Source organism: Diadema antillarum, unplaced genomic scaffold (genome assembly GCF_040938485.1).
Source record: "Diadema antillarum isolate AM-2024a unplaced genomic scaffold, OU_Dant_1.0 seq00000451_RagTag, whole genome shotgun sequence".
Taxonomy (NCBI): domain Eukaryota; kingdom Metazoa; phylum Echinodermata; class Echinoidea; order Diadematoida; family Diadematidae; genus Diadema; species Diadema antillarum.
This window is the reverse complement of record NW_027271424.1, coordinates 342,961-369,999: the sequence shown is the minus strand read 5'-3', so window position 1 is coordinate 369,999 and position 27,039 is coordinate 342,961. Positions and strand designations below refer to the sequence as shown.

Here is a 27,039-nt window from a genome sequence, read left to right as displayed (position 1 = left end):
TTGGAAGAAAGATAATATGCACAACTCCTTTCTAGTTTTAAAAATAACAGTCCACTCACCGGGGGCGGACAGAGCTCTGCGGAGGGTGTGCTTGTCGCCGAGTCGCTCCGAGGGGTTCTTGCGGTCCTCGTCAGCGAGCCATCCCGTTCTCCGGGCCCAGCAGTGGGAGCAGTAACCGTGGACCGGGTTGTTGATTTGATCGCACTCGGAGCAGCGCCACTTGTCCTACATCAGACAGCGAAAACACACACACACAATGGCATCACGTATCATAAAGGAAGAAATAACAACAATGGATTTCCTAACTGACACTAATTGTGATAAATCAAGCGCAAACTATATTTGTACGCCCCTATCTTTCTTCATAATATTCACTATTGATTTACATATATCCAATACTAATGCTCTCAGTTGCAACGCTGTGTTCAAACTTAAAGACACACACACACCCTGTGAGGGAGAGAAAAAAAAAGGAACTCCTGCCTAACAATAGATTTAATCTCTGTGGGGGAGGCAGCAAGTCACATGACTCTTGTCTGGCTTTGTTCCTTTCTACGGCTCTCACTGGCAATACCTCCATCCAATCAAATTAATATGCCATTGTGTTCACTTGAGCAGACATTTTGCAACTTGAACCAACAACCACCTGGAGTTTCAGTAATAATAATTGCTTGTGGTACTCGACGAAACGATCTACAACAAACAAGAGCTTTATGTGAGTATTTTGTGTGGGCGCATGTGTGGGTAGTTGTGTATTTGTATGTTTTAATTGTATGTGTGTGTAAGTATGTCAATATACATATTATGTATGTATGTATGTATGTATGTATGTATGTATGTATGTATGTATGTATGCATACACATACATGTACTAATTTTGTATTAGTGTGTATGTGTGCATGTGCTAGAATATAGCCAACAATGTTGAACCTGTACGTCTTGCAACACCAGCACCTCAGATTATTAACGAGTCCAGGCAATAAAACTCATCAGAGAACTTATTACCTGAACTAGTTCTTGAAGAGAGTAACACGACTTGGAATAAAGACAGTAAATCTGATGAGATGATACTACATCAGGGTGCTAGATGCTGTGTAGTTCCCTGCAATTTTAGATATCACTATGGATAGCCACAGGCATTCGTACAACAATATGGACTCTCCATTTGTCCTCTTTATCTTGAAACTGTTGCTGATTTTTTGAATCATGAGTCTTCCACATATCATACAAATTTTTGACAAACAGCTCTGCTCACCAGCTTCCTTTCATCTCCTACCCCTCCCCCAAAAACAAACAAACAAACAAAACACACACACAAAGATCATAATACTCAGTAGTGAGTAACCTATTTACGGCACTTCGTTATACTTACCCATCCTAGATTTAACATTGCTATAGGGTACTGTAAAACACGATATTTTCGCGTCATGAAATTTTCACGAATTGGAGCCAACGGTATTTTTCGCGGCATGACATTTTCGCAAGATGCCTGTAACATTCAATGCATATAGTGTAGACAAGAACATTTGCGTGCATTTTTATTTCACGAATCTTGGCTCTTGCGAAATTTGCGAAATTAAAATGTACGCGCACATTCCTCGTTTCACAGTAACGAAAATCAATGTTAAATCTAGGATAGGTTAGTGTGGCGAAGCGCCGTAAATCATAAAAGCTGTATGAAATGACATGAGCGTGACTAAAATCACAGAAAGAGGAAATTTGAATGACGACGTAATGACTCCTTTGCCTACCTCTTCTGGAATTTCTGAATCTGTCGTGTCTTCATCAGCAAACCTGGAATCGCTGGAGCTGCCAACCTCGACGAATATCTGCAAGGACACAGTTGACTCTTCGTTACAATGACCGAATGCTTAACCAGCAAATGCAAATATATCGCTCCCTTTGCACTCCCCTCCACACCTCAAGAGACAAATTCATCAAGTGAAATCTATTGGACTGGATATCACGCTGGCTGAATGTTTGGAATGAATGCTAAGGCCCTTGATGGAGGTCCTTCCATTCACCTCTGTGCCACAAGGATGAATGCTAGTGTAGTGTGACCCTGCAATACCCGCCGTCAAACATTGCAAGATTTCTGTCTGTGACTCATGAATCAAATGCAAGTCACGGGATGATGGGAACCCAAATATGGGCGACGTCGTGTAAGGTAATTTTATTTTGCAGGAAATTAGCCGGTTGAGAGCCATCCATGACTGACCACAAACACAGACTGTCAAAAAAAAAAATTAGATGGGAGATGGTGCAATCGTGTACTGTTTTCATAATTCTTGTCACATCTTTGATTGGTTTGGCCTAAAAGACACACGATAGCCGAGGCCTTAATTTAGAAATTAACTGTCAGGTTTGCTTTGGTCTGGTTTGTTTTGACTTTTGGTTGTTTTCTTTTTTTCTGACAGCGGTTAATAATAGACCCACCCACTCCGAGAGGGGTGTCAGGTCTCACAGTCTGGATAAGTTCCCACTGCTAAAAGTCTTCACGCAATAACTCAGCTACCAATGGCAAACCACTCTACGTGTGACATAGGAGGAAATCCCCTACCAAGAATACCCATGTGAGAAAGCTCAGTTCTGTTTTAATATTGCTGTTTTTAACCGGAATGATATCTGAGACACAGCCTTAACCTGTCTTCGTCATTTAAATGTAAATACCATACCATCTGCATTGTACATCTAGTTGTTTAACCTTTACATGATTTGCACATACATTCAGCAAGCCATGTCAGCAACACCAAATTCCGGGAACATTTAGATTTTGTTAGGCCACAAGGAAACCTATACTGGTTCATTGGGAGACATCATTGGTTGGGAGGCAAACGGGGGAAATGAAGATCACCTCGGCATCCGTGACGGAGGTGTCGGAACCAGAACTCAGGGACTCGCTGGAATCAGACGCGACTTCGTACTCAATCGAGAACCTGTCGTCCTCCATGAACCAGAGGTCATCAGACGTATCCGTCACCACCGCAGTCTCTCTTTCCTGTGGCAAAAAAAAACAACAACCAACAAATAAATACATAAATACAAGGGGGTGGAGAGACCAGAAGAGAGATTCTTACAGAGACTGAAATGGGGGAAAGCAGTTCAGCCATCTTGCTGCCATCTGCTTCTTAAAGGCATAATCTACCATTAGCTCATGAAATGCATTAGTGTTTCATGAATAGTTTTAAAATATGAGTAAGGGATAGAAACAACCAATGTAAAATTTGAATCAGTATAATCAGTGTGAAGTATTGTTAAATATACAAAACGTGAACAATGGTTATAATAAAAATGTTTCCAGACTAAACCGTCTACAGTTATGGTTTATTGAGAAAAATAGTGATATCTTCTTATATTTTAGGTTTCATTGCAAAATTCTTATATGGTAGGATGTTTTGTGATACAACTGACCTACACATATGCATCAAATGTGATATCTTTAACATTTTTTAAATAAGTGTTCCCAATAGTAAACAGGACCTTTAGATATCTCAAATTTAGTCTCCTTTTGCCGTTTTTTTTTAATATATTTTTTTTTTTACTCTCCAGCCCCTACTAAAGACTGCTGATCACAAAGCAAAAATGTTTTCGTAATTCAGCCTTCACAATCGGCTGTGCACGATGAATTCAGAGTCTACTAAATGCACTGATACTCATGTCATGGTCATGTTATCAATTAACCCCAAATCTTGCTCAAAACAAGGCATTCAAAAGAAAATAAAATAATCAGACACAATTGCCTGGACCAGCTGTTGCAGTGTGGCAAAACAGGGCAACATGCATCTACTGTTCACTGTTTGTAGATTGAAGAGTGCACTAAAGCACATGCAGATGCTTTTATTTTCATGCACAGAACATTGAAAAATAAACATATTTTTGTGTTTCATTTACCTATCAGTCTCCTTCCATGCTAAATGCATAACAGTTTAACACTGCCAACCATTTCACACTTAGCGTTTGTAATAGCTTACGTCTGTGGTAAGTCCCTATTACAAGTGTGTTATTCTTAATGAGTTGTTGAGTAATACGGAACTGGATCATTTTTACAGGAAGCATCTTGTGACGCACACTGGGAAAAGTATTCCATTGAAAATTTTGCAACAAATTTCTGTTTCATAATACTAAATTGTCATGTGAATTCATCACTTTGTAAGCATCATGACTGTGATATTCTGCTTTATTAGACTTTTCATACACTGTAATGATTTCCTTTCTTCATTTTGTATTCAAAAATCATGTGCCATACTAGAATGCCGAGAGTCACTCATATGGTATTGATATGCAATATGAGATGGGTCTGTAGCCACACAGGATCCTGAAATAACAACATAAAATAATAAAAAAAGCAATATAGATACATGTACAGTAGGTGTAGGTCTGGATGCAACATCATTATTTCTTCTTTTTTTTGACAATTTTGTATGAAGTTAAGTGCACAAAGTAAATTGTTTCACTCCGGGATTGTGAGTGTATGTGTATGTGTGTGTGTGTGTGTGTGGTGTGTGTGTGTGTTGTGTGTGTGTGTGTGCACGTGTGTATGTGTGCACGTGTGTGTGTGCACGTGTGTGTGTGTGTGTGTGTTGTGTGTGTGTGTGTATGTGTGAGTGTATTCATGTGATATGTCACCACAAAAAACCTGGTAAAATCTCTGATCATTGATTTCATGACCAAGGTGTTATTCAATTTTCTAGAATCAAAGTCAAAGCTATCCATACACATATTTTTCCCCGTTTTATTTCCTAAAACCTTCGGATAAAAATGATAAGAAAGCCAGTCATCAGAAAAAGTAAGGAGGAAATCAGCTATGAAGTCAGGATACTGTCAATCATGCAGGATATTGTGCATTCCAGTACAAAAGGTCAATTCCAAATGCCATAGCCACATGTTTCAAATAATCTGAAGCATTCAAAACTTACTGTACATTCTGAGACTTTTAATAGACAGAAGGCAGATGATGTGAAAACTTCGATTTTTTTTTAAAGCAAGGTAAACACACAATTTCATACATTCAGCAAAATTAATATTGTGCAATTTTCTTGGCTTTGAGATTTGAAACTTTATCTATGTTTAGCGGTAATAAATCATATGATACAGTCTCACATAATCTACAATGGATTCACATACAAATTGTAATTATGCAAGAGACAAAAGGGGAAAGGGGCAACAGGGCTTACCTGAACACTCCATACGTCGCTACTCTGCGATTTGATTTCCTCTTCTGCCTTGTACAGTATGCAGTACCAGGGGCGATCCTTCTGACTCCGCCCACCATCCACATCGCCGTGGTAACTTCCCCTGGACTTGCTGGACCTCTGCGCTGACCTCGACGATCTTTTCGAGGATCGCTGGGATGACCTTCGGCTCACATGTGAGGTCAGGGTCAGGCTGGATGATTCCGACCTCGACCTTGACTTCCTGCCTGCAATGTTTAAAAGATTCCAGTGGAGAACACAGAGGGTTATATTTCCATCTCCATCTCAGAGATCTTTCACTTGAAACTGGTCGGGGATAGTTTCATGACAATATATCTCTGAAGGATGTAATGAGTACTTTGCATCACTTTTGCATGATAAATGCATGGACTTGGTGGAGGCATGTCCACAGTATCCCAATTCCAAATGGAACATGAAAAGTGAAGTGACTTTTCTGCTTTTTAATTGCTAAAAAAAAAAAACAATGAAAACACCAAAATTGAACAGAAACATACGATTTGAAAACAACAACAGTGACTTCCACCAGAAAGGAAATCTACATAAAAAACCTCTCAAAACGTCATGTCAACCCAACTGCAAGTGGGGGGTGGGGGGGGGGGGGTGGGGGGGTGAGTGAAGCTGTTACCACTTTGCCTTGGCAAATGGAAATGGTATTTTACACCTGTGAAGATCAGAGTACATGGTTCATGAAATGTTTGAATTCACACTGTCTCTGTAAAGGAAAGAAAGTCTAATTCTCAAATGAGAGAATATTAGAATCATGATTTTCTTGTCTTCTGTGAATTGCTTACAAGTTGAATGTGTGTTCATGAACTGACTAACTGCTCATATAGATTGTACTTAAACATATTTCCCATTATATACCCTCTGCTTACTCTGTAATAGCTGGATGGCTAAACGTCTAAAAATAACAATAATCCTCATTATGTACATAGCAATGAACATAGTCTTCATGACACAACTGGTTTTTTCCCTAAACGCGTTATAGTGGCCTTCCCATTTTCATTCCCACACAATCATGTGTGTCAATTACAGTATCGAAATACCGACTGTAAACATTTCAGACAAGAACATCTCCTCATAGCGTGGAAAAAAAGGAAGTGTGCAAGTTCCTGCAATTCTGTTGTAATTTCCCTTAAATGTGTCATAAATATTCCAGACACATTAACACACGATCACACAAGCACACAAAAACACACACGCACATACATACATACATACACTGATCCCCTTGCCAATGCAAGTAAAGAAAATAACATCATGAATACGGCCTTTCTGTTTTCTAAGGAGCATAATATAGATATGTGTAGTTCCATGATCCCAACTAGCACTAGAATTTCACATAATACAACAGGGAGATTTTGTCATTCTGAAACAAACGGGTTTCTTCTTCTCAGACTTTGAAACATGTTCTGATTCCCTGAGCATTGGGGCAGAGCACTCTCACTCCAAGTCTTTTGAACCATACATACAAATCATAACTGTACGACAAGTGTGCACTTCCTACGCGTAGGCGTGAAGACTTCCCTTGGAGACAAGTCCAGACAGCTGCCTAGCATCATTTAAAAGGCACCTGGACTTCCTATCAGATATCCTTTGCTGTCTACATTATGAATAGTATTTTCTTCAGTTTCTTTCTTTTTTTTTCAGTTCGTGACATCACATATTCAAAATGATAAAAAGAATACAAAGAGAGTTCAACAATATTTAATTTTCTTATGAAAAACATCCCTTTGACTTGTTTCTGACATACTATTCCCCCCCCCCACCCCGCTTTCTGAAAAAGGTAAGCAAAGTGCTCTTTCATAATGGGAGATAAGTGACAATATGTTGAACTTTCTTTATATTTTCTCTATATCAATGTCCATATGACATTGCAAAGTGTTGCAGTCTTATCATCCTGTGATTGCCCACCAAAACTTTAAAAATTCATAGCTTTTGAACAAATTGTCCAATTTTTCTCAAACTCCTCTGATGTGTTCAACTAAAATTGCTGCATTCCCTCAATTCACTATATTTGGATTTCAAGTCTCTTTATAATACAAACAACATCAAACCATCAAAATATCCTTTCCTTCAAAGTCTAGCACAAAAGTATACTGTACGAGCTGAAATTTTCCCATACAGATATTTTCGCGAATTGCTACTTGGAGGACATTTTCGCGTGTTGTTAATTTCGCAGCTGCGAGGGTCTAAATGAACTTACTTATTCACGCGTTATTATTTTCGCGTGTTGTTATTTTCGCGCTTCAAAGGAAATTCGCGAAATTCGCGAAATAAAACCACTGCGAAAATTTCAGCTCATACAGTATTCTCACTCAGCATCGACCGTACTCTGGAGGTCAGCAGATTAAGTGACATGGCGTGGGTAGGATTTTAATGCAGCTACAGTTCGGCAACATCAACAATTCTAACTTCCCCATGATCCAATAATGTTTCCAATCATCTCGGAGGATAAGCAGCAAAGTCTTGTGAAATGCTGTCGCATCCAGATCCTCTCCTCATATGCAGAGCTGAAGCTGCCAATAAAGATTTGCTGGATTCTGGAGATCATGCCAACGGCTATTCGAGCCCCATCTATTTCTGTGAACTTCTCTTTCACGAATTCATGCATTTTACTATGTATGTAATCTTAATCACCAGGATGTTGGACAATGATAACCTTGCTATAAACAGGACACACATAAGGAAGATACTGATAGAAGTGGTGCAGTCTGCATTTTCAACGAATAACTGAAGACAGTATTACAGACGATTGTGTGCAAACACTTGGCAAACACCTATTAATATTTAATCTACTTCTTTCACTTGTACTTTAAGCTGGATAATGTTTTAAAAACAAAAGCTATCGCTAGGTCGGACAAGACTCGGCAAACTTCACACAAAGCTTAAAGGTTGCCCGGATAACCTCTGTTTGATATACACAGGTTATATCTGATCATATCAGTGACTCAAAATAGAAGTTTATTGGCCCCGATGCAATCGCAATATGTGTAAGTGGTAATAGCCTCTTTTAGGCAACGGGGAGTGCCATACATGTATATGCAGAGCTAGACCAGAGGAGGGAGTGTTCTGGCTAGGAGCAAAGTGAACATAAAGCTACTCTTGCTTTGGAAGAGAATACACCCAAAAGATATGCAATGTAGTTATTTCAATACAGGTAAAAAGTAGAAGTAGACTGTTAGCAAAGATGTTGTATAAAATCTCACAGACACAAACATGAACACACACACGGTTGCATGACATTTGCCCCTGCGATAATTGCTCTCATGAAATGTCTGCACACTATTAAAGCCAAACATAAACTCTACCCCATACAAAACCCTAACCCTAACCCTAATCCTCACATCAAACTGAACCTAAAATCCTATCACACACCTTAACCCTAAGTCCTTAGAGAAAATAAGACCAGAGTGATTGTTGCAGTTGTAAATGTCGTGCCACCCACCCATACACACACACACACACATACACACACACACACACACACACACACACACACACACACTCTTACACACATCACTAGCATGTACAAACACACACACATTCCAAAGGTCATTACCTTTTCTGGGTCACTACCATTTCTGGGTATACATGGCATCCATGTATACCCAGAAATAGATTGGTGACTGATGACCAATGAATACACTGCACAGCTGGTACAAATCCTTGTGCTGGACACAAAAAGACCTGTCGGAAATGAATTTATGGTCTTTTTCTACCATAGTGCGTTAGGATCCCGCAATATACAGTATCAAAAGCTTCATGCAAAAAAAAAAAACTATAATAATAATAAAATAAATAAATACCAATACATAAGTATCTATCCCTTTTAGGTATGATGACAAAGAGGATCCAAATTAAGGTGCTGTCACTAGATTCCAGAGACAATGATTAAATTTTCCACGCAATTCTTAATGACACCAAGAGCAATCTATGCTAAATTCATCATACAGATATTTTCTTCAGACAAGGATATAAGAGGGGTCACTAAACATTAAGAGAATCCAACAAAATCAGGCAAATCATCCACTATCTTTAGAATATCTAAATCAGCTGTACGGGTCTGGTAAAGAGGCAAAGTAACCACCAACTACAGACAAATAATGCACCATCTAAAGTACATTTTATTTTACTTGTAAGGCTCTGGAGATGAGGCTAGTGGCAAGCTAATGATCAATATAGTGCTGCACATCATTTTCCCGCCACATTGCTGCTCATGTTCACGTGAGTTTCTTCACACCACGGGTCACATTTGACAAAAACACGAGGCAATCGGAAGTGTGGTGGAGGCAAAGTCTCCCAGGTCAAGCGTACTCGAACCGATTTAGGATGTTTTTCTTCCTTCCTCCACTGATAGGAAACAAAAGGGCACGTACTGACATGTTTGACTAAGTCGAATTCATCTTGGCAATATTTGTGCTGTAAAGTGAATCAAGTTTGTACCTTTAATCTCATAAACAGGGCATGAGAGATATTGTGTGTAAATATTTGACAACGTATCCTCGGCTCATTACAGTACCGGTACACATGTAATGGTGGCAAACAAGAGTAATTGTATATGTGTGGAGTGTAGATGTGAAAAACAAACACGAATATTGGCCAACTTTATAGTGATTATTTCCGGTGATAATGCATTTGAGATAGGAGGAGAGTGACAAAGACTCGATGATGTTCACCTCTTGTTTGAAATAATAATTCCATCAACTTCAAAAACAACTGCCCTGGGCACTCTTCTACAGAGAGCTGTGAAAATGACAAGTCATAATAACTCCCATTCACCACTGCATAAAGCAATCTCTGCTTACTGCAATAATTGCAACAAGTTATGCAACAACAATTGCTGAAAGTTGCACAATTTGTAGATACCATGTCAACGACAGACTCCAGCAAATTCTACTGCCGGGATTATACCACAGCAACACATTTTACGGTAAGGTGCGGGCATTGCGCTTACGATGGCAACAAAAATCATTAATGGCTGCAACAGTTGCAACAGCTGCAGTTACCATGGTAACGACAATCACTGACAGTTGCAGTTACCACAGCGACAACTCAATTATTCACCGCTGATTGATTGTTGCACAGCTGTTGTCATAGAACGTGAAATACCTGCCAGTAATAAAGTGTATGAATAAGGGGCCATTTCTGTCTACATTTTGCAAGCTTTTTTTTTATATACCACATTCCTCCCTCCATCTCCCCCCCCCCCCAAAAAAAAAAAAAATGAAATAAAATCACCAGCTGCTGAGAGACGCTCTAAGGCTTAGTTTTGTCACGTAGCTTTGTCATGCCAACATGTCACATTGACGATCATATAAGACTCTTGCCGGATGAGTCTGCACATATTTGTTGTCATTGTCTTGTCTTTGACACTACATGCAGCAGGCCACAACTAACATTTAATCATCCTACATACCATGGTACCTGGCCGAGATGAGACAAGCTTATAGAGAATCTATCTGAGGTTGAATGAACAAACTTCAAAGGGTCAAAGCTTGAGATTGATCTTAAAAAAAAAAAGGATTTTCCAGGGTTTATTTACAGCAGAGGTTAAAATAGCAAACCTTTGACCTTTCACAGAAAAAAAAAACTGCTTCCTTGTACCTCTAGGATCAATGCTGCTTTCAAAAATAAAGATAGGTTTACAAATAGATAAAAATTCACCTGCTTTTCTTTTATAACCATACATGACATTTTTTATAACCATACATGACATTTTTTATGGAGGCATCTTCACTGATATTTAGAAACCACCAACGTCAGAACTATCAATGACTTTGAGTCTGTCTGGTTTATTTTGTAGATTTCCATTTCTAATCAAAGAGTTGTCCATCCTTACGTATAATCTTCAATCAAATTTAAACAGGTAAGCAGAGTTTACCTTTCACTTAATCATACACACTATACAAACACACTTTACAGGACATGAAGGAAGGCTAGAGCAATCAATTTCTTCAAAGTCGAACAATCAATATTAGTGAAAAGATTAAAAGAAGATCAGTGCTACCCAAAAGCAGTTGTGTGACCATGCCAGCCAACTATTTTACCTGGCCTGGTGATCAAGGTATCATCATCTCTTTTCAAAACAAGTTTCCTTTGGGGTTTGACGCTTCACGTCAGTTTGATACTGAATGCAAAATCAGTTGAGAAATAATGCAGAAGGTCTGTGTTGCTCCGAGTGAGTCTTACTACATAATGTTGCGGACAGTTGAGATATAACCCAGATTGTAACTTGTTGATACAGTGCCTGAAATGGAACACATCTTCTTGGAGTGTGTTTTCTTTTCGGAAGGTGCAGACCAGACCATGGGAATGGTTTACTACACCCCTCACAAAAATGGGTCAATTCAACATGGGCATGACAGGTATGTTTCTTGAAGGCAACAGTTGTGCAAATAATGCCAAAGCTTTTGCCCGTTGTGAACAAATGGTACATATACTACTGTTCATGCACTTTGCAGACTGAAGTCTGATCAAAGACGACTCCTTTTTTTTTCTTTTTAAATAAATCTTTCTTTACTCACATGAAGAAATTTTTGAAGGTTGCAGGTACCTGGGAATACAAGGTGTCTCTAGAACAGCTAATGCCTCACATGCAATAATAAATTTCCTCTAATGGGTTTAAAACCATACTGGAGGTTGAGGGTGGGGTGGTGCAACAGAGAATTTCAACTTATTTGAGGCTCTCATTTTATCATTCATGTTATAAATCTTTTATGTGTCCGGAGCGATAAGGAACTGCTCACAAATCCTACAAAAGCCTAAAACCAGGCAGTATCAAGTCTGTCCATGCCTGACAATGGATGAACACTTGCAACATCTTTTCCATGTCTCACAAAATGCTCAGATACAGGGTAAGAAAAGCAGCTGCCTTCAGCCACGGATAATTTGCCTTCTTATCATACATGTACATCAAATGAGCCATGAAGGTGAAGTGGGGGGGGGGGGGGGTTTCATATCACATTCAAAACTTTGCAGCTCATGTGGACAGGGCAAAGGTCTCTTTTGAAAAGGGAAAACCCATATTATCGGAAATGACGCATTGTGCCCTTACTTGTTTGTAACACTTTTACCCCCCCCCCCCCCAAAAAAAAAAAAAAAAAGGAAACACTAACTTTTACAGGTTTCGTAGTCAGAAAAGGATCGAGAATTGCTTCAATTTCCTATCACAAATCCTCTGAGCGCTGTGGACATCTTCTACTTGCCTGTCATTGAAAAGAAAATCTTGGTAACTGAATCAATAAAATCGTAAATGTAAAAAAAAAAGTCTTTATTGGCAGCTACATGTATGCTGGCTGACCTTTTTCACAAACCATCACAATGAAGCATCTAGTGTTATCCCATTTTTCATTTTTTTTCCCCATTAAAATGCTTTGGTTGTTAAAGGGAAGATAAACCCCAAGAGCAATGTGGATTGAGTGAAGCAGCAACATAAGTAGAACACATCAGTGAAAGTTTGAAGAAAATCGGACAATCGATGCAAAAGTTATGAATTTTAAGTTTTGATGTTGGAAGCGCTGGGTGAGGAGACTACTAGAGGTTATGACGTATGAGTGGACAACAATACAAGAAAATTCTGCAAAAATCCATTTTTCATGAAATTACAAATTCCATCAACTTGATATTGACATATGTAAGGTAGCAATTATTAGCGGTTGGTCCATTGCTCTTTCATGATTCTAGAAAAGTGAATTTTTGTTGAATTTCCTTTATATTTTCTTTGTATTGTTGTCCACTCATACGTCATATCCTCTAGTAGTCTCCTCACCCAGCGGTTCCAACTCCAAAACTTTAAAAATTCATAACTTTTGCATCGATTGTCCGATTTTCCTCAAACTTTCACTGATGTGTTCTACTAATGTTGCTGCTTTTACTCAATCCACATTGTTCTTTGGGTTTACCTTCCCTTTAAGTCTATGATGTATCAATCAACAACAACAAGAATGATATTACTGATAATATGAACTTTTTCCCTTTGTAGTTTGGAGTGAAGTCTAGATTTGTTTGTTTGCTTGTTTGTTTGTTTGTTGTTGTTTTTTGCTTCTTCTTAACATGAAAAAACAAAACACAAAAAAAATGCAATTGTAAGACACAGCTAATGATTTGTGAATGACATGCTTTTCTATCCAGTCTCCGCCATTTCTCCGCAATACATTCTTCCCAATTTGCAATTGCACAGGTCTTACTGTACACACCTAGGTATTTTGGGTCTACACTTGAGTTGTTTATTCTGAAGCTGGCTTAATATTGTCTCATAAACTATCTTCCCCTTATCACTTACTTTGAGTACTTCAGGATGTTTGCACAGTACACATTGGTTTAGGAGATGCTGAGCGATTAATATGTATCCCTGTAGATACAATATTACATTAAAGTTCAACACACGGCTCTAAATAGTCAGCCTTTATGATATATGTTCAGATCACTCTGTGAAAAACAAAACACTTATGATGTTGCAACTTTAGATGACAAACATGGCTGCATGAAATCCTGTTTGCTTTTTGAACAAAAAAGAGAAAAAAAAACACCTTGTGTGCTTATCGTCGGTTGTAACGAATCTGAGAGTTTGAGAACAGAAAGTCATGGCGGGAAACGATGGAAAATACAAACAAAACGTGCTGAGTAGAGTAATGACACTGTTTTAAAGACCTGGCAGAGTGGAGAGATTGTGCAATAGAAAAGTTGGCCTGATTGAGTCTATATCTATTTGCTGGCCACCACTGTACATTTGAAAACCACAATCTGCGCAGGCCTGCAGAGGAACAAAATTACCCGTTAGCAAATGCATGCATCAAAACATTCGCTAGTCGACAACAGTCAAGATTCTTCGGTTGCGTGTAGGCTATGTATAAAGCTGTAAACAATTTGTTACCGGGATTCCCCATATGTCCGAGTCAGGCCAACCTTCACAACACACAGCTACCAGGTTATGAAGCAGTGTCCGCCATTTGTCACCTACGTCGAATATGCATTTCAGAGCTACCTTCCAGAGTAACAACAACAACATATTTGTGGTCTCCTGAAACTAGAAATTAAAAACTTGGGGGGGGGGGGGGGGGTTGGCTTCAAAACATGAACCATACAGGAAAGACACAAATAAACAAACCCATCAATTTCATGCTATTGCAGGCAAACAAGCAACAGTACTTGTACTCACCTATGCACTCCATTATTTCCTAATCGGATATTGAATGAATTCTCACTTTAAGTGAACTCAGAGTGACTCATGTGCCTTTTTCATCATGCAAGATTAGCAAAAGGCACTGTGTGGAATAGTCCGACACCAATACTTGATATGACCAACACATTCCATAATGTCCACAGAAGCCTGTTTCTGGCACTTCTACATCCCCCAGATTGAATGTCTTCATTCTGCCTACATCACATTACATTCCACCATCTCAAGATCGACCCTCTGGGTGCGCACTTAACCCAAATGATGTCACTATAACCATGGGGGAAATATTCAGAGACAACCCCCCCCCCAAAAAAAAAAAAGAAAAAAAAGAAAATGAAATAAAAACAAAAACAAACATATTACATGCAGAGGAAGCAGGAAAAGAAAGTAGAAATGAGATGCTAAACTGTGTGCATGCATATCCCTCCCCTTATATGTGTCTGTTCCCTCATGAGCCATTACAAGTATAAACTTTTTACATGAGGATACCTACAACCTCTTACAAAATGAACACTGATGTACATAATTAACATATTGATGCTTCCTATGGTTGTTGTTGTTGTTTTTTCTGGCTGCAAAAGTCCCTGTGTGTAGCTGTTTTTTGTTGTTGTTTCTTGTTTTGTTTTGTTTTGTTTTGTTTTGTTTTTGTTTTGGTTTTTTTTTTTTTGGTTTTTTTTTTTGGGGGGGGTCTACACCTTCTGTTATAATAAAAATGTTTTTTATACTGATTCCTGTAATGTATCAAATAATTTTAGCCCCCCAGGTGTGACTGCAATACACAACTCTTATTGGTTATCTGTAATCACAAATCTAAAATTCTGACATAGATGTGGATTACTAGTATAGTTCATGCTTTATGCACTTCAGCATATAAATCACCTTACATGGATAGCTCTATATTTCTTTTGTAAATTCTACAATTACTACAAGGTATCTTCCCACTCCTGCACAGTTCCTGCACAGTTCAATGTCTATATGTTCATAAAATTTTACAAAATGACAATACATTGCAACATAATTACAGATGTGATATCTTTACTTTTTGAAATGTCTTTTAAAGCTAAAAGGACTTTAGTCTTCTAGGACACATCCAAAATGTTCATAAATAGATGAGAGCTTTAAAACTTTGTGTGCCATCTTTGCATACTCACTTAACGGCTTGCCAACTTCGCTATTTTGCTCAAATGCACCATCACGCACAAACCAATCAATAATTCACAAACATCCAAAGTACGATGAAAGCGTCACGCACAATTCCACTCCTCACATAGCTTGCAGGGCATGGTGACTAAAAAGCAGGGTTCATGCGGATTTTTCAAGTAAATTCAGATTTTCTGTAGAAATTGTGTCTTCAAAAAGTCATGCCTCTCAGACCTATTTAAGAAAGTACATGAAATCACAACCTAGAATATAATTTTGCAGCCTGTTCGTGGGCTTTGTCTTGAAGACTGGCCATTTGTAAGAAAACTAGTCACAGCTTTATCCTAAAAGTCACATCACAGCAAAGCTTGCAATTTTCTCTCAAACTTTTGCTGAACTGCATTATTACTACATAGCATAAACATTTTTATAAAGATGTACATGGATTTGACACAGAATCTTTTTTCGAAAGGGCTCACGTTCTGTGGTCTCAGAATAATGTGGCACACAAGGGGTTTACACCACTGCAAACAAATGTTTGGATAAGGAGCACTTAACTTGCAGCTCATGTATTTCATGACTGCAAAGACCCATGATAAAAATCATTGTTATCATCACTGGGGTGACAAGGGCTTCTACATAAACATTTGGCAGAAAAATTTTTTGGTGACAGTCAGATAATCAGTTAAGTGATGTCCTATCCAAATCCAAGTTGTCTTACCTCCCAAACTGAAGCCACCACAGCATGCAAAAGGAGAGTCTTAGGTTGCAAGGGTTTGGTGTTTTTTGTTTTGTGTTTTTTTTTCAATTTTTTTTTCTTTCACGAACATTTTACATTTTTAAGATATGTTTTGTTGCCCAAACAAAATTATGCTCATCTGAAGATCAATTTACACTAATTTTCCTACAGCACCACACAATGTAATCTTTGTTGGTTGCCTGTCTTTCAACTTGCTAGACCCGGATTCAGTACTATCTCGACAGCAGCCTTGTAAAATCTCCTCTGTTCCTTTATATAGGGCCTCTTTCATCCAGACACTTGCAATAGGTCCAAGTTACATGTACTGCATTTATTATCACAAATTTTCTTGAATCTTGACATAAGTCTGAAAAGGAGATCAGTCATCTTTGTTCTTTATATTTAGGGAGTAGTTAAAACATCAGCAAAGCACATATCACCCATGAAATAACATGACCTCCCCCTCCCCCCCCTAAAAAAAAAAATATCCTGTTAAAATATACTATATGAATGATCTACAGTTGTCATAAACAAACCTGTCTGTAAGGCACTGCATTTCTCCACTGTTGGTACTTTTCAACGTTTATATGACAAGCCCATGACAAACTCACCATTAAGCCTATTGTTCAGCCTCCGCTTGGGGTACTTCTTCCTCCTCCGCACTCGCCCAGCGCTGCCCGCGAGGGCGGTGCTCTGATTGCTCTCCGACAGGGAGCCAAGCTGGGGGCGTTGTCCTCCGAGCACGGCCTGGATGCGGGCGGAGTCACCGAGATGCCAGCGTCTGCTCATCCACACCTCCTGAAGATGCACAAAGTTGTGATTTGGTTTCAGACTCATTCTCGACATGAATCACTGATGAGCAACTTCAATCACTGTTTTGCCATATCAAGTTGGCAACTTTGTGGAAAATCTTGCTAATGTAAGGATTCCCTCGAGTTGTAATGACTACGTTTTGATGTCACAGAGTACAGGTCCAAACAAGATTGCAAATGAAGGAGTAATTTACATTCTTCTCTTCAAATTATCTAAATCAACTGTTTGACTTTCATTGAAGAATCCAACAACCAAACCATACATATGAGGCCATTCTTCCGTAATGGTTTTAAAAGCAAGGAAGTTATCTCACAAGTACATTTCTACTTCGTGAAGTTCAAAGAGTCATAAGGATCAGAAGCAAGTCCGTACTTGTCACCGACTACTGTATCAGTAGCAAACTTCAATGCAAAACTTCTGGGGCACATTTCAGCTGGTCAACTCGAGCACAGTAGTACAGAGCTGGTGCCAATGTGGGCATGCACAAACATGTAGCATCTTACTGCCATAACAGCAATGAAGAAACTTCTTCTCTGGAGACGTCACAGCAGCGCTAGCCAATCCAATGTGTAATACTTGGATACAACATCACTAGTGGGAATGTTACTTGTTTTTGGTACTGCAAGTCTATTCAACCTCGCCCTGGTCAAACAATCTTAAAAGTCTTCGTGCCATTTACACACGTAGATCCCTCCACTGCTGTGAAAGCAGACCAAACTCATGTGTGTTCCAAATATTGTGCTGGCGAAAGTCCTTTTTTTTTCTCTTCCCGTCCAATCAATCTCAATTATTTGAGATTAATGGTGTTTACATTGGTCTGGTCATTAAAAAGACATTGCAGCCAGCAAAATGATTCATGAGGCCTATGTACAGAGTCACATGTCTTTGTGCGTTCTGAATCATCATCAAAAGAATTTACCCCTAGATATCAAAAATGCATTTCTATAGCTTATAATGTTCGCAACATGCACAGCCTAGATACTTTTCACAGACATGTTGAGGCATATCTTTTTCCTCAATCATATAATCAGGTTTTTTTTTAATATAATATTTTTCTTCTTTTCTTCTTAGTTACTGCTAATGTACTATATTGTATTGTAGTGCGTTGCTCTGTAATGTATTGTTTTATTTTTGTACTTTATCCATTTCCTATATTTTCTTTAACATTATGCTGGAGAGAGCAGCGAGCGCTCTGAGTAGTTCATGACTAGATATCGACTATATAAGAAATTACTTAAATATATACTTATATGTTATGCACTGTTATTGGATCATACTCTTACACGAACATCGGTTTTTTCGGGATGGATTTTGGTACCTCAGCACCACTGCTTGCTTTGACAGAAACTGTAGCTATGCCTTACCCCGGCAACAAGTGGAAATATTGCTACATTTACTATTCAAAATTAGGGAGATCCAAAGAGCAATGTGGGAGATACTTTTACATTACATGCATCTCAAATTGCAATATGCAAAAATATCAAGCAGGGTGGGGGAGAAGGTATTGTAAATAAGAAATTTTCATGTGCATGAAACTTTCAGCTAATTTCACGAGGAGCCAAGATTTATAAAAGTAAAATGCATGCAGAAGTTTTTGTCTCCACAACGCACTGAATGGTAGAACAATGTTGTACACCGTATAAGTATAGACAACTTGTACATTTGTACCACTGCTGTGCTAGCGTGTCTAGTGATGTGCATTCAGTTGCATATGTTTTATGTCGCCCAGCATAATGTGTTGAAAACATCACTGTATTATCAGTACGTATAGTAAAATCATAATTTGTCATGGTCGGCAACATGCGAAAGGCCATAGGCTCAAATTCACAAAAATTTCATGCTGCAAAGGTTTATAATTCTTTTGTCAGGACATTAAGAAATAAGTTTCCACAGAGTCTCCTGTGGAATTATGGAGAGTTTGCAGCTCTGCACAAGCTGCAACAATGTAATGTCACAATCAAACGTATCTATCAAGCCTTTAGCCATTACTCCATATTTGGTACCTGTGAAACTGTGTATGTTTTACTCTCACAGCCTCTCATCCCCCCCCCCCCACCCCATCTTTATGGTACCATTTTATGGCAGGCATGTTCAGTGGCAGTTTCGCTCTTTTTATTGATGCAAAGGAACGCACTTTGCTGATTTAGACCTTGGCAGGCATCAGAGTAGTGAAACCACACTCGCAATGAGAGAAAGAGACATTCATTTACAATGGTGAAGGTCCTGTGCGTTATCCTTCACCATATTCAGAGATGAGATTTGTAATCAATGGAACACGCATAGAAAAACAGAACTGACCCCCCCCCCCCCCAAAAAAAAAAAAATTGTTGGACTTGTCTTGTACGTAACCTCCATGAGTGTGCTTCTTACGTTCTTGATCAGATAAAAAATAAAGAACTATCAATAAGGTGTCTAAAGACAAATGTGTAAAAACCGATGAAGTCAATGTTCACATATTTCTCAACTTTCCAAATGTGTTCTATGTGTGTGGGAACATAAACAAAAAGATAATCAAAGGAACAAGCCAACCCAACAAAGACTAGATCCATACCTTCCCTGGTCTCCACTAATGTATCCAACGTGATTCCAACCGGCTTGAAGTCTGCAGCCGACTTGCTCACACAGTCTGGCTCGTCCGCGCCGGTCGACATGAGAACCTTGCCACTGAGGAGGGAGCCTGTGACGTTGACGGAGGCGGTGAGGCAGCCGGTGTTTCTGGGTGGTGGGAGGATGTAGGGCTGGGACAGGGAGAATGAGGTGGGCGGGGCACATTCCTGTGTGTGCTAAACGGGACACAGGAAAACAACAGGAAAACATAATTCAATCATGGCTTTAAAAAACACACACACATACACACACTTTTGCCATGTGCAAGCAAAGAACTTCATTGCTAACAATAATTACATCATCATAATTGTGAAATGAAGAGCACTGCAGCAAAGATAATGTGTCTCAAATTAGCATCAGTTTTATTTCTGATAAATTCATACTGCCTCAAAGTAATTATATCTATTGCAGGTAACAATGTAACTCAAAACCAAATATCTTCTTCTTCTTTTCAGTAATGACCTTAATGCCTTTGTCTACACCATAGAAAACAATAGAGTAGTCTTTTTATTATCATTTTTTTTTTTTGGGGGGGGGGTTCATCACACCTTGTTGTCAAAAACTCATGTGTATAAAATGTTAACAAATCTTTCTGTATGGCCATCTAATGAAAAGTATATTTCTTTTGTACATACTTCAAAAATGGTGTCAGAAAGAAATGGTCTATCCCACAATATACTAGCTGTCCCCCTCCCTCCATTTCTTGTTAACAGTCCAGAGAAGGTGATTTATGGATGATAAAATTTAAAATATGACATAGTTGGTGGTTGGCTTGCCTCCCTGTTGTTGCGGAAGGTGATGTAGCAGTCCTTGATGGGCTCGGGCAGGGTGTGGCTTCGCTGTATGCTGGCCACCTCGGGTGGTTTGTGCAGCACCGTCATGTTCTCAAACAATAGCCGCCTGTCCGCGGAGGCACAGGAGCACGCCACAACAAAGAAGCAATGCGGGGGAAAAATAAGTCATTTCAGTTTATCAGTTGTAGTTTATCAGTCGTAACAAAACAATGAATAGGTGAAAATGACTCATAAGATGAGATGTATTCATCTGTTGTGTGGAGTATCATTTTTTGGTGAGGACCTTTTTAAAAGCATAAAACATGAAAGTTATACAATTTGCAGACAATTAGTCTTTTGCATAAAAAATTATAAAGTACAATACGTGTAGCCCTATGCCACTCAAATAACAAGGATAGGATACCTAGGTAGTAATCTAATTTCCCTTTGATAATCTTTACCAATTCAGATGCTTTCTTTTTCTTCTTCTTTTTCCTCTTTTTTTGCAACAGACAGCATTTGCGACAGAGGCTGCCTGATATATTCATGTTGTTATACTTCCCCTTTCACAGGTGATGATGTCACAAACAAGGTTCATCAAGCAGCATTGCAATGTAGGTATTTGATACAATGATTGAATAGTGTTTGTTTTAATTTGAGCATAGTATCACCCAAACACCATAAAACGTGATTTGGCCAAGCAAGAAAACAAATACTATGCTGCACTGATAACACTGAAACCTAAAAATAACATCACAAATACAGCTCTTCTAAAAATTGCATGAAGATCAATCATCCACAAGCCCTTTTTTTGAAGCACATCTCTTGTTTACAAATGAAATCAAAACCAAATTCTTGTAAGAGAGCACTGTGAAAAACAGTGTCAGTGCTCATGGTAAACAAATGTATTTTGGTCTTGAAACTTTGTTGCTTGGTTCTGTTGTTGTTGTTTTGTTCTTTCTGGGATTCAAAGGTCACATTTCCATCCCTCCCCCTCATAAATACAAAAAAGCACAAGAAATTTATGATCTCACATCCTTTCCATTTTCTACAGAACTTTAACTGGCAAGCAAAATTTTTGTGGAGACAACTCTTTGAGTCGACTGCAGCGAAATGTGAGTGGCCAGTGATAGTCACTGCCCTGCCCACGTTCCAAAGTAAGCAAAACTCGACACCTGGCCACAGCTCTCGATTGCGCAAACTTTCCCAAAATATTGTTGGTTTCCTTGCCAATAGCCAATGTGTCTTGGGCCATTTCTATATTTGCAAACCCCTGGGGTTCATGTTCGGTGCCAGAGAGAGGTCATCGCGTGCCTGTCTCAAAGGTGCAGTGCTGCGGACACCTCTCGCCTGCCCGCCCAAACCAATATCCGCCACATTTTGTCACAAGATGGGATCTGATACTGTCAGCATGTCAGGTGTCAATTTTCAGCTTGACCTCACCTGCACTCAATATACCAAGGAGATAATCTCTACAGACTTTTTCTATTTTCCTTCCGTTTCACATGCTTGACATGTTTCCCATTTTGCCATGCAATGAGAGGGCCTGCCGCATTATGTCAAGAAACGTCCTCTTGTGACAATGAAGAGATTGTTGTGATCATGTTCATCACTTGAGCAATTATCTGAAACAACATAACGTTCACTTCTTTTCAAGACTGCTCGCGATGTTTTGCATATATGTGCTACCACCTTTAATGTCTGCCTGCACTTGATAACGACTCTGTTTTGGATGCATGCCATCAAATTTTAACTGAACCTTTGCAATCAAACACATCTATAGTTTAGTTTGTACAAGTTGCATCTGACTTCTACAAAGTTTGAAAATATGAAATTACCGGAATATGAAATGTTTAATACGCATCCATAACCCCAATGAGCCCACAGCAGTTCACCCTACACTAATTTTCAAAATGCAACAACTACACGACTACAAAAGATAAATTGCTATTAAAGTAAACGAATCAAACCAAAACATGGAGGGGGTTATCTTGGACATGTTGTCAATGCCAGAGAAACAGAAACAATGCCACTTTTATGAAATACATATATGTGTGGCTCTGATTTCTTTTCTCTTGATGTTGGTTTGAGGTTTGTTTATTTTGTCTCCTTTATGTTTGTGTCGCTGTTTGTTTGTTTGTTTGCTTGCTAGCTTGTTTTGTTTGTTTGCTTGCTAGCTTGTTTTGTTTGTTTGTTTGTTTGTAGTTGTTGTTGTTGTTGTTGTTGTTGTTGTTGTTGGTTTTTTTTTTTTTTGGGGGGGGGGGGGGGGGTGAAGTTAAACCTGGATATCAGAACTGCAATCAGCAGCTATTCGAAGCACTCACTTGGCATCCTTGATGGTGAAGTAGGGGACATTGAAGACATCACCAAGCGGGTCCGACTTGCAAAACACCTTCTTGGGGTCCAGGGGGTCATAAAGCTGTCGGGAACTGATGTACTTGATAAGATATGACAGGACCTGGTGTTTCATGCAACAGCCAAGAAGGAGAAAGAGATAGGAACTTCAAACATATACTCGTCAAAAGTCGAACAATGAAGATGATGCGACAATATGATGTTCTAATCTACATCTGCAATATTCCTCCTCCATATCTTTGTCATTTCTGTGTTTTTATCTACATCTTTATTCATCAAGTTACACAACATTACTACACTTTATTGCAAAGAAAAGACTGCTTTGAGTGAGAGCAATGTACACACCTGCAAGAGGCTGTTTATGAAAATCTGAGAGAAAGCAGAAAAGTTCAGGTGACCCACTGACTCACTGGTCTTGGAAAATATGCGAGAAAATATGCCCTCCACATATCTCACCATGGGTGACAGAGAGAAAGAGAGAGAGAGAGAGAAAAAGAATCTCCTAAGAAATGAGATACTGGTGACATTATATATAAACAATGAGACTTGATAGAGAGTGAGGTCATTAGAACTGATTTGAAATGCCCGTGGGACCCTGTGCTAATTGGCTTGGTGACAATCCTGTTGTCATTGTGCCAAAATTTGTCCAAATTTCTGATGTTTTAACTGGGCTATAAATAGTTTCTGATTCTTTGCTTTCACTCAAAATAACTTCTCTTTCTTTATCTGCTGAATAGAACATCTTACAAACTACTTCTACAATGTATCACAAATGGAAGGAATTTGTAAACATCAATGCTAGTTTTTTTTTTGTGTGTGTGTTTTGTTTTGTTTTGTTTTGTTTTGTTTTTTTTTTTTTTGGGGGGGGTGGGGTTATCATCACTATCACTGTCACCGGGTAATCTTATTAGAGTTTTTTTCTATGATTTATGACTTTGCATTCTGTCTCGTTTCTGATTCGAGAATCTTTCGCAGAAAGCGTCTAGATGGTAATAACTGCACGTCTTGCGTCGGGCAAACTCCAGGATGGGGAGTAGTACTCCGCATCATGTCAGTCAAAACAAAATGTGCTCGTGCAGCGCGTGCCTGGGAGAGAAAAAAAAAAACGCATCCTGGTCTCCATATCCTGGTTGAGAATCCTGAATCATCATCTTACCTGGAATCTCAACAATGGCAACTCCATCACACTGACTAATTTGCCTTGATTGCAAAAGGGAGAGAGAGAGAAAGGGAGAGAGGGAGACAAGATGAGAAGGAGAAACAAAGGGAGAGAGAACGCTCGGACAAAGGAGCTGGGGCTGTGTGTGTAAGGGGGGAGGAGGGTGGCTGGTTGCGGAAGGATGGGGGTTAAAACATGGGTAATGCCTAGATGACTTATTAAACGGGAAGTGAGAGACATAAAAGAGGGACATGGCTGGAGGTAAATATGCTCATACTTTGGCATGTCGCCTGGAGGTTGGTACAGGAAGACAAAGAGACAATGGTGGGGAGGGGGGAGATAGGTACTTGGAAGGGAGGTACTTGTGTGCAGGTGTCGACAGGGACGGCAGGAGGAGGAGGAGGGCGATGAGAGAGCACTGAATGGAGTGCAGAAGGCAAAGAAGGAGTGAGCCCGTTAAGATTGATACCGCACAAGATGACACTATCAGCATCACAATCTGAGGACATAGAGGTGGGCCAAGGATGACAAAAGAACAGGAAACATCATGGCTGTTTGGGGGGGTTGGATTGGGGTGGGGTGCAGGGGTGTGTAAATGAAGGCAAGATAGATGACACAACCGATATATGACAAATGGGATGTTGCAGACGGGATGAGACTCACTGTGGGAAATGACAACATGCATGCATAAATTTCCATAACATGCATTTGTGTTTCTTTGGGAGTGAAACCGCAAGAGAGTTCAAAATACAGGAGGGTGTTATAGCGGGGTTTTTACAAAAATACATATCAGTGGAATTTGGGGGGGGGGGGGAGGAGGTGGTATAATAAAAGCATATTAAGGCAATTTACGGAAGGTGTAAATGGAAGATGGGAGAAAACGGTACTGTGAGGCTGGGCAGGAGAAGAAATGAAGTGCCGGGAGAAAGAATAGATTGCTTTGTAGGAGAGAGATAGATTATGGGAAAGGAAGGCCACCGATGGATAGATGAATACCCTGCAGAGTACATCTGAGGGCAATATACCATGAAGTTTATCTATCAGTAGTTGTCAATCCCTTTCATGACCAATTCCTGGCTCGAGTGCTGAAGCTATGTATTCATAAATATTAGTAACTCTTTGCTGTATGCAAGCAGAGAGCATGGTGACAAATGCTTTTGAAGTCTAAATGGAAGCAATTTTGAGGTATCTTTCTCCGGTTTCTATTGTACACCTACCACTACCCAGAATTCCAAGCAGAGATTCTCGTGTGCTATAAGCTAAAAAGGAGGGGGGGGGATACACTGGCATTGTGCGTTTCATCTTTTCATGTCTGGCGTGTATGAGCACGAGCAATAAACTTACCCAGGCCACTGCAATTGTCACCATGGAAACAGAGCAAGAGTGGATTCACAGATTGATGCAGTCTTAGAAATATGCCTTAGAGATATAGGCAAAAATCAGCAGACCAAGGTAAAAGACTTCAGAAAAGATCAATCTGAGAGATTTGTCCATGTTTCACAAGAGGAAAAAGAAAAAAAAGCACTGCTGTTTCTAATTCCTTTTCTATTCTTTTTTATTTACTTCACTCATTCTCTACCACCTTTTCTACTTACTTCTTTGGCAGTAAAGGTATTCCCTCTTGCTCCAACAGACAGGAGTAGGTCAAGAAACTTGGGCTTTGGTCGTACCTAGAGTGAAAAACATTATGGGAAGAAGAATAATCACAGATTTGATTGATGGATAATTCATACAAAGACTTAATAAACATACCATGAAAGAATAAACTCAACAGACATACGGACCTACTTTGACTGATCAGACAATGAACTCAAGGAAAAATCACATTTCCTGGAAGAATCAATGAAATTCACCATAATGGAAAGGTCATCTTGAATCAAAGCAGAGAATAATGATGGAAACACATCAATTTTAAAACTTTATCACAATTGGAAAAGTATCAGGAGGAGTATACCTTAGCTGAATAGGTGCCAGTCAATGAACAATGGTGCCCTTTGGATACACCAATCAAGCTTGGCAGATATATGGCTGTGATGTTACTCACCTGGGTCGTAACTACATTTCACTTCTCTCTCATTTTGGTTTTGAATGTCAACAGCTTGATAATTTCTTAAGAGAGACCTTTTCCACTTAAAATCTGTTCATTGCATGTTGAAGAGCTAATGTGCTTTAATAGTACATCACTTGACAGAAAAGCCATCATCTTCCGGTAAAGTGGATACAAAAGGAATTCCGTATGCTTGAAATGTAATAGGCAAATAAAGACTATTTCAAAAATAGATGTCAACAAAGACATGTGATCAGAAGGGCAGGTTTTAACAGCCTAAAGGACAGATATTGAATGATTCTGACACTCAAACAGCCTTGTCTTATTGTCTGATTTCTCCTCGATTTTCACCTGCCTGCTGCTTGGGGAGCACTGTTCACTTGGAATAATTTTCTTTTTTCTTACTTTTGAGGAATTTTTTTTTATCATTGTGACCTGCCTACACATCTGCACAGTCAACTAGTATTTAATGGTTTTGTTTTTGTTTTGTTTTGTTTTTTGAAGTCACAACATGTATTTGTTACAGTATAGAGTATGATATATTTTGGTGATACAAGAAGATGAGTAACTAATTGTGCACTTTTTTTTGGGGGGGGGGAAGGGTCGGGAATGTATGTTCAACAGAATGAAAGATTACTGTAGCATTGGTATTATAATATCAAATACATATAAAGAAAATCTATAGATCCACAGGGTGTATTAAAAAGAATGCACAAAAAAGAAAGAAACAGAGAGAGAAAGAGAAAGAAAGTAAGCTTTGATCTTTCAAAGATACCATGTACAGCGTATGTAATAAACAACAACACAAACACAGGTATCATCACTCATTTAAAGTCAGGACCACATTAATCTGTCCTTCTGACATGCAAGCATCAGAGGTTTCAAATTTCTCTGAGATATTCAGGGAATACGCATGACTGGTGCTCGACATAATATAATATCCCATCATAATGATATGTATATCATATAATGCCAACATAGTGTGTTGACTTCATTTCATTTCCTGTTGACT

At 39.1% G+C, this 27,039-nt stretch overlaps 1 pseudogene; it reads right to left on the bottom strand.

The window, feature by feature from the left end:
* Window positions 1-27,039, bottom strand: part of LOC139732815 (uncharacterized) — a 59,352-nt pseudogene that overhangs the window by 5,461 nt on the left and 26,852 nt on the right.